Raw genomic sequence first — 9,360 nt, forward strand, 5'->3', positions numbered from 1 at the left:
CTTGCCTCAGCCTCCCGAGTAGCTGGGATTACAGGCGCCTGCCACCACGCCCAGCTAATTTTTGTATTTTTAGTAGAGATAGGGTTTCACAGTGTTAGCCAGGATGGTCTCGATCTCCTGACCTCATGATCCGCCCATCTCAGCCTCCCAAAGTGCTGGGATTACAGGCTGGAGCCACTGTGCCCGGCCTAATTTTTTATTTTTTGTAGAGACAGGCTGGTCTTGAACTCCAGGGCTCAAGCAATCTTCCTGCCTCAGACTCCCAAAGTGCTTTTAATAACTTTTGAAATCAAATGTTGAAGTCTTCCAACTTTGTCCTTCTCAAGATTATTTCAGCTGTTCTAGATTCTTTGCAACTTCATATAAGCTTTACAGTCAACTTGCTCCTTTCTATTTAAATAATTCTGCTAGGATTTCGGTTGGGATGGCTTTGGCTCTATGAACCAATATCAAGAGAGCTGACATCTTAATAAGATGGGTGCTTCCAATCCATGAACACAATTTACCACTCCATTTATTTAGGTCTTTAATTTCTCACTGTAATATTTAATGTTCTTCAGTGTGTAGGTTTTGCACATTGTTGATTAAATTTCTTATTCCAGCCGGGCACGGTGGCTCATACCTGTAGTCCCAGCACTTTGGGACACCAAGGTGGGTGGATCACTAGGTCAGGAGATTGAGACCATCCTGGCTAACATGGTGAAACCCTGTCTCTACTAAAAATACAAAAATTACCTGGGCGTGGTGGCAGGCGCCTGTAATCCCAGCTACTTTGGAGGCTGAGGCAAGAGAATGGCGTGAACCCGGGAGGCAGAGGTTGCAGTGAGCCAAGATCGTGCCACTGCACTCCAGCCTGGGCCACAGAGCAAGACTATGTCTAAAAAATAAAAAAATTTAAAAAATTATTTTAAAGTTAATTTTTTATTCCTAGGTATTTTATATTTTGATACTTTTGTAAATGATACTATTTTTAAATTGACTATATAATGCAGCAGCATAAAGCATATCTTGATCAATGGAAAGAACTTATAAAGAATGTACACTCTGCAATTATTAGATTATCTAAACATGTAAATCAGGTCAAAATGATGAGAGTGGTATCCAAATCTTTTGTTTGTTTGTTTGTTTTTTGAGACAGAGTTTCACTCTTGTTGCCCAGGCTGGAGTGCAGTGGTACAATCTCGGCTCACTGCACCCTCCGCCTCCCAGGTTCAAGCAATTCTCCTGCCTCAGCCTCCCGAGTAGCTGGGATTACAGGCATGTGGCATCAAGCTCGCCTAATTTTGTATTTTTAGTAGAGACAGGGTTTCTCCATTTTGGTCGGGCTAGTCTCGAACTCCAGACCTCAGGTGATCCGCCCGCCTCGGCCTCCCAAAGTGTTGGGATTACAGGTGTGAGCCACTGCGCCCGGCCTATGCAAATCTTCTATAACCTTATTGATATTTTGTCTTCTTATCCCATCACACACTGAAAGAGAAGCGTTAAAACCTCCAAGGATGCCTGGAGATCTATTTCTCTTTTATCAATGTTTTGCTTTCATATACCTTGAAGCTGTAATGAGGTGCACGTGCACTTAGAATTGTTACGTCTTCTTGGCTGGGCGCGGTGGCTCACCCCTGTAATCCCAGCACTTTGGGAGGCTGAGGCAGGTGGGTTGCTTGAGCCCAAGAGTTTGAGATCAGCCTGGGAAACATGGCGAGACTCTATATGTAGAAAAAAATTTAAAAATTAGCTAGGCATGGTGGTGCATGCCTGTAGTCCCACCTACCTGGGAGGCTGAGGTGGGAGGATAGCTTGAGCCTGGGAGGTGGAGTTTGTACCTGAGAGGTGGAGCTGACATCATGCCACTGTACTTCACCTGGGTGACAGAGAGAGACCCTGTCTCAAAATAAATAAATAAATAAAATTAATTATTATGTCTTCTTGTTTAAATGATCTTTTTATCATTGCAAAATGATGTTCTTTATCTTTAGAAATACTCCTTGTCTTTAAATCTGCTTTGACTGATATGTATAGGGATGTGGTCAGACAGAAATGTGGGTTGTACCCCATTTGTATCTAATGAAACTTTCCTTTCTTGGAGCTGTCTTTGGGGTGGTTCTGAATCCTGTGAGGACTGATTTGCACCTCTTTGGAGATGCCTTATACATCCTTGGTTTAGTCATAATCTTGGTTAAGGTGTTTTGGTTTTTGTGAGTCGCTTGGAAGGTATCTTTGGTAAAAAGTTCAAAAGCCAGGAATATTGACTGTTTGTCCTGGATAAAATCTGATAGTAAGGGATTTGAAAATACATATTTTTTAATCTTTATGGTAGTTCAGAAGTCAGCTTAATCAAAAGCTGATATTTAGACTATAATGTTTTTGTTTTCTGTTTTTTCTTTTTTTCCTTTTTTTTTTTTTGAAAAACGAAAACTGGCCAGGTGCAGTGGCTCACACCTATAATCCCAGCACTTTGGGAGGCCGAGTTGGGAGGATCACTTGAGGCCAGTAGTTCAAGATCAGTCTGGGCAACATAGTGAAATCCCATTTCCACAAAAAATAAAAAATGAGCCCAGTGTTGTGATACGTACCTGTGGTCCCAGCTACTTGAGAGGCTGAGGTGGGAGGATCACTTAAGCCTGGAAGGTTGAGGCTGCAGTAAGCTGTGATTGTGCCACTGCACTCCAGCCGGAGTGACAAAGGGAGACCCTCTCTCAAAAAAAAAAAAAAAAAAAAAAAGCTTTTTCTTTATCTTTTTCTTTTGGCTCCTGTTTCTGGGAATTTTTTCCAGTCGACTGAATTTTGTGTTTGTTTGTTTGTTTGTTTTGAGACGGAGTCTCACTCTGTTGCCCAGGCTGGAGTGTAGTGGCGCAATCTCAGCTCACTGCAAGCTCTGCTTCCCGGGTTCATGCCATTCTCCTGCCTCAGCCTCCTGAGTAGTTGGGACTACAGGCGCCCGCCACCACGCCCGACTAATTTTTTGTATTTTTAGTAGAGACGAGGTTTCACCGTGTTAGCCAGGATGGTCTTGATCTCCGAACCTCGTGATCCACCCGCCTTGGCCTCCCAAAGTGCTGGGGTTACAGGCATGAGCCACCGTGCCCAGCCTGAATTTCGTTTTTAATTATATGTTTGGTTCTTCTATTTGGTTCCCTTTTTATTGGCATGATTTTTGCTGAGAAAAATATAAAATTTCAGTGGCCAAGAAAGCTTAAAATCTCCAAATTGGCTCCTCTAAGATTTGTTCTTCCATTTCTTCCCACTTCTACTTCCTTTTTGCCTTTTTTCTTTTCTTTTCTTTCTTTTTTTTTTTTTTAAACAAGGTTTCACTCTGTTGCCCAGGCTGGAGTGCAGTGGCACAATCAACGGCTCACTGCAGCCTTGACTTCCCAAGGGATCCTCCCACTTCAGCCTCTCAAATAGCTAGGACCTCAGGTACACACTACCAGGCCTGGTTAATGTTTTCATTTTCTGTAGCAATGGGGTCCCACTATGTTGCCCAGGCTGGTCTCAAACTCTTGGGCTCAAGTAATCCTCCCGCCTAAGCCTCCCAAAGTGCTGGGACTATGGGCATGAGCCACTGAGTGGCTTTTTTGCCACTTTCATTTCCACATACAGAGGTCTGGAGGGGACATCTAATGGCCCTGAGACCCCTTGAGGAACACAGAAAAATGTGCCATACATCCCCTTTTTAGGGTCTTCTCTTTTCCTCCTGGAGCCTCAAGAGTCATGGGCAGGTTACTCTCATGTCTAAAGTTCCACTCTCTTTTGCGCTGAGTTTCCTGATCTCTCTGCCTTTTGGGGCAGGGATTACTTTGTACTGTGAGAGAAACTTGACCTTTCTGTGTGTGAAGACTGGTGGGTCACTGGTAAGGGCTGCAGTTTTGGAGGAGGCTAGCAGTGGTTATCACAAATGGTTATTACTACAGGAAGCTACTTAATTCTTCGTGCGTTTAGATCAAGAGAGGTGTGGTTTGGACACCTGGAGGCTGTAGGAACACCCACCACCAGGTGATAAGACTCCCATGGGGGATGATTTGATCATAGAGTAGGCAAACTGATGTTGAGTCACCCACCAGCCTTGGGGGAATATCCTTGCAACAAGGTGCAATGTGGAAACATTGCACAGCCTGATCCCACAGTGTTTCCGTTTGTTTGTTTGTTTGTTTGTTTGTTTGTTTGAGGTGGAGTTTCGCTCTTGTTGCCCAGGCTGGAGTGCAATGGCGCGATCTCAGCTCACTGCAACCTCTGCCTTCCAGATTCGAGCGAATCTCCTGCCTCAGCCTCCCTAGTAGCTGGGATTACAGGCGCCCCCCATCACACCCAGATAACTTTTTGCATTTTTAGTAGAGACGGGGTTTCACTATGTTGGCCAGGCTGGTCTCCTCAGGCGATCCATCCACCTTAGCCTCCCAAAGTGCTGGGATTACAGGCATGAGCCACTGCGCCCGGCTTAGTGTTTCCCTCTTTTTAAGGACCCAGGATTCAGTGTTAAAATGGGATCCTGGATTTCTGGGGTTCTAGATGCTCTCCTTCCAGCTCCACCTGCTTTTCCCATATACTAGTATTAGACCCTAGAAGCTGCAAATGCTTTTTTGGCCCTGTTTTTTAATGGGGTCTGCCCTGAGTTCAGCGGTCCAGTTAAGAAACAGAAAGTAAATTTTAAAACCACGTATCTAACAAGATTGGTCTCCAAAATACAGCTTTCTAGCATTCAGTTGATTATTTGGAAAAGGTTTCTGAATTTTCTCTAGGCTTATCTGTATGTTTCCTTGTAAAATCTATAGTAAATTCCTATGACTTTGACCTTGGCATCCATGTTTAATCTTCCTCTAACACAGCCAGACTCCTTCTTAAAAACCCTTACATTCTTTCTCTTTACATTGAGATGTAAATTTGCTACTCTGTTTCCTCTAAAACGAGGGAAAGGCTTTGGCCATGTAAGACAGATACTTTAACTTGTTCCATTTACAGAGGCACGACTTAATTTAATTGTCCTTTTGTTAACTAGTAGGTTTTAAGCTGGGCACAGTGGCATGTGCCATTGGTCCCAGCTACCTGGAGGCTGAGGCGGAAGGATGGCTTGAGCTCAGAAGTTTAAGGTTAGCATGCTCAACATAGTAAGACCATATCTCAATAAAAAATAAATAAAATAGTGAGTTTTACATATCTAATTGCTAAAATTTTTAAAATTGAAGCTGTTAAGTCTGTATGTTTGTCTGTATTTTTTAATTAATTAATTAATTATTATTATTATTATTTTTGAGATAGACTCTCACTCTGTTGCCCAGGCTGGAGTGTAGTGGCATAGTCTCGGCTCACTGCAACCTCCACCTCCTGGGCTTAAATGATTCTTGTGCCTCAGCCTCCAGAATAACTGGAACTCCAAGCATGCACCACCTGGCCCAGCTAATTTTTGTATTTTTAGTAGAGACGGGGTTTCACCATGTTGGCCAGGCTGGTCTCAAACTCTGGTCCGCAAATGATCCACCCGCCTCAGCCTCCCAAAGTGCTGGGATTACAGGCGTGAGCCACCATGCCCAGCAACTTACTAATTTTTGAGACAATGTCTTACTTTGTTGCCAAGGCTGGAGTACAGTGGTGTGATTATAGCTCATTGAAGCCTTGACTACCTGGGCTCAAGTGATCATCCTGCCTCAGCTTCCTGAGTAGCTAGTACCACAGGCACACATCACCACACCTGGCTAATATTTTTTGTATAAATTTGATCTTGCTGTGGTGCTCAGGCTAATCTTGAACTCCTGGACTCAAGCGATCCTCCTGCCTCAGCCTCCCAAAGGCCTGAGATTACAAGGCATGAACTACCACACCTAGGTGTCTATATTTTAAGTAAAACATTTTTTTTATTTTTAACTTTTTTTAGAGGCAAGGTCACACTAAATTGCCCAGGCTGAACTGCCACCTCAGTCTCCTAAGTAGCTGGGACCACAGGGACATACCACCACACCACACCTGACTGCCTGTATCTTTATGTATACATGTACAAACATGTCTGTTTGCATATTGTCTACAGGGTACCAAATTGACCTACAAATAAATGAGCACTCATAAAGTAAATAGCCCAAATGCTTTTCAAATTCACATGACTTTAGTCGTATCTATTAAGTAAAGCTAGATTTTAAATTGCTGGTAAAATAAAATATAAATATCTTCAGAATTTTAGACATTTTTGCTCGGGTATACTGGTCATACAAATGTATGCTGTCTCTGCTATATGTTTTTAGGTAATAAAACTGTGGCTTCTGTGACATTTTTGATATTTTCTTGATTTATCTATGAGCTTATATCTTTGGTTTTGAGTTGTTAGATTCTGTGGCCTAGAGAGGTGGCCATGATGAGGCCTAAATACATATGCATATCCTTTTAGGCCACCAACTACAAGGTAAAACCAAGCCCAGTATGTCCTCCCTGACCCAGCTGTGTCTCCTGGCCATGCTAGAAAGAGTCAAATCCTCCAGGCATTGTCTTGACTGCTCTATCCTCTGTGCTGGGCTCTGCACCTGATACCAAATAATCAAAATTGCTTGACCAAGCACAGTGGCTCACACCTGTAACCCGAATACTTTGGAAGTCCAAGGTGGGTAAATCACTTGAGGCCAGGAGTTCAAGACCAGCCTAGCCGACATGGTGAAATCTCGTCTCTACTGAAAATATAAATATTAGCCAGGCATAGTGACACACACCTGGGCTACTTGGGTGGCCCAGGCATAAGAATCACTTGAACCCAGGAGGCAGAGGTTGCAGTGAGCTGAGATCATGCCACTGCACTCCAGCCTGGGCAACAGAGTGATTCTCTCTCTCAAAAAAAAAAAATAATAATTGTTTACTTACTAGGATTTTTGCTGGAAATTAGCATTACTAAGAGCTAAAGTTGTAGTTAATATATGTAATTAAAACTCTTAGATATAAGAGAATTCTGTTTACAAAGTACATAAGAACAGTAGCAGGTGTCTTTGGTAAAGAAAGTTATTTTAAAAACATGAGGATGTGTTTTTTTTGTTCAAGGAAAAGTAATTTTGTGTGGTTCTTTTTTTTTTTTTTTTTTGAGACAGCGTCGTCCAGGTTGGAATGCAGTGGCGCGATCTCTGCTCACTGCAAGCTCCGCCCCTTGGGTTCACTCCATTCTCCTGTGTCAGCCTCCCGAGTAGCTGGGACTACAGGCGCCCGCCACCACACCTGGCTAATTTTTTGTGTATTTAGTAGAGACGGGGTTTCACCGTGTTAGCCAGGATGATCTCGATCTCCTGACCTCCTGATCCACCTGCCTCGGCCTCCCAAAGTGCTGGGATTATAGGCGTGAGCCACTGCGCCTGGCCTTAAAGATTCTTTTAAATTAAAGAAATAAAAAACAAAATGATTGGTGAAAAAATAAGGGAAGAAAAGAGAAAAAGATAAAACTGAATGGATACAGAAAGTTTGGGGAAAAAGAGTGAAAAAAAAATTGTAAGAGGGTATAAAAGGTTTATGGGACCAGGTGTGCTGGTTCACACCTGTAATTTTAGCACTTTGGGAGGCCAAGGCAGAAGATTGCTTGAGGCCAGGAGTTTGAGACCACCCTGATCAACACAGCAAGACCTAGTCTCAATTTTTAAAAAATAAATAAATAAAAGGCAATGGAAATCTTGTGTGGTCAAAGCTGATTGAGATTGGATGAATCTGTTTATAAGGTTTTATCCAAAGTATCCTTATCATTAGTAATACAGTGATACAAAGATAGAATTTGGTTTTCTGTTTTTTCTTTTTGTCCTCAGGAATTCTTGTTCTGAGGTTTTCTTTTGAATAATATTTTCCTCTGGTGTTAACAAGAAATAGTAAAAGAGTTGTTCAACTTTTGAGTAAATTGTTAAAAAAAAAGAGAGAGAGGAATTTGTCTCATAATGTCTTTAATAATTTTTCAGATTGTTTGAAAAACTGAGTCTCCTCTCTATCAAAAAGCAGATTTTTTTAATCTTTTAATTATCATTTCTTATTTATTTATTTATTAAGAGAGACTCTTGCTCCTTCTCCAAGGCTGAAGTGTAATGGCACAATCACCGCTCAAACCCCTGGGCTCAATCCTCCCATCTCAGTCTCCTGAGTAGCTAGGACCATGAGCATGTGCCACCATGTCCAACTAATTTTTTTTACTTTTGTTAAAGGCCGGGTCTCACCATGTTGCCCAGGCTGGTCTCAAACTTGTAGACTCAAGTGATTCTCCCACCTTGGCCTCCCAGTGTGTCGTCAATGCCATGACCCACGGTAACCAGCGTGAGCTCACCCACCAGAAAATATGGAAAAGCAGAGTAACTCATGTAAGACAAAGCACCGAGATGACCAGCTTTCTGATGCCACCTGCAAGCAGAGGGACTCAGAGATCATGCGGCAAAAGCAGAAAAAGGCAAATGAGAAGAAGGAGAAACCCAAGTAGCTTTGTGGCTTCATGCACAACCCTCCTGCCATTCACCAGTGTCCCTGCGTCTGCAGCAGGTGCCTTTCGTGCTTCCTTCTCCTCAGGTAGCCTCTCTGCCCACGGCCATGGGACTGACAGAGTTACCCCTTCCCCATGTTTTTTATTCCTGTGGGGCTCACCCCAAAGGATTAAAAGTAGCTTTGTAATTCCTTGGGGAAAAAAAGAATGAAATGATGCTTAACTTTCTTTGAGTTACATGTGTATAAATGTGTTAACATGTGTTCAAAAATTGCATGAGATTCCTAAAAATCTGTTATATCTTGGCAAATTGCATTATTCTAATGCTTTTTCTCTACATTCTCTTTGTAAATCCTAGAGTGTTGTGTCTTCAAGAAGCCTGATGGAAAAAAATGAAGACTCTCACAGGTACTCTGAAATACACACCTCTGCTGATAACTTAGATCACACAATTGAATTGCATAAGAATTTCAAAAACTTCAGTGAAAAAGGGGGACTCATAAAATTGCTAACCAATATCAAGCACAGCAAGAATTAATTACATGAGACTAAAGTGATAAAGGACTGAAATTGTTGTTATTATTATGCTTTTTAGACAGGGTCTCACTCTGTCACCCAGGCTGGAGTACAGTGGCATGATCAGCTCACTGCAGCTTTGACCTCCTGGGCTCAAGCAATCCTCCCACCTCAGCTTCCTGAGCAGCTGGGCCCACAGGCATGTACCACCATGCCTGGCTAATTTTTTATTTTTAGTACAGGCAAGGTCTCACTATGTTGCCCAGGCTGGTCTCAAACTCCTGGCCTTAAGCAATCCTTTTACCTTGGCCTCCCAAAGCACTGGGATTACAAGCATGAGCCACTGCACTCAGCCTCTGTAGTTTTATTAGTTATATTTTAAAAATATAGATCCCTAAGGACTTGCTTTATGAATCTGGATGCTCCTGTATTGGATG

General features: G+C 42.5%; 1 pseudogene; it reads left to right on the top strand.

The window, feature by feature from the left end:
• The first annotated feature begins 8,228 nt into the window (after positions 1-8,228).
• Positions 8,229-8,407, top strand: LOC105511724 (annotated as a pseudogene).
• The last annotated feature ends 953 nt before the right edge of the window (positions 8,408-9,360 follow it).

This window comes from Colobus angolensis, unplaced genomic scaffold (assembly GCF_000951035.1).
Source record: "Colobus angolensis palliatus isolate OR3802 unplaced genomic scaffold, Cang.pa_1.0 Scaffold203, whole genome shotgun sequence".
Lineage (NCBI taxonomy): Eukaryota > Metazoa > Chordata > Mammalia > Primates > Cercopithecidae > Colobus > Colobus angolensis.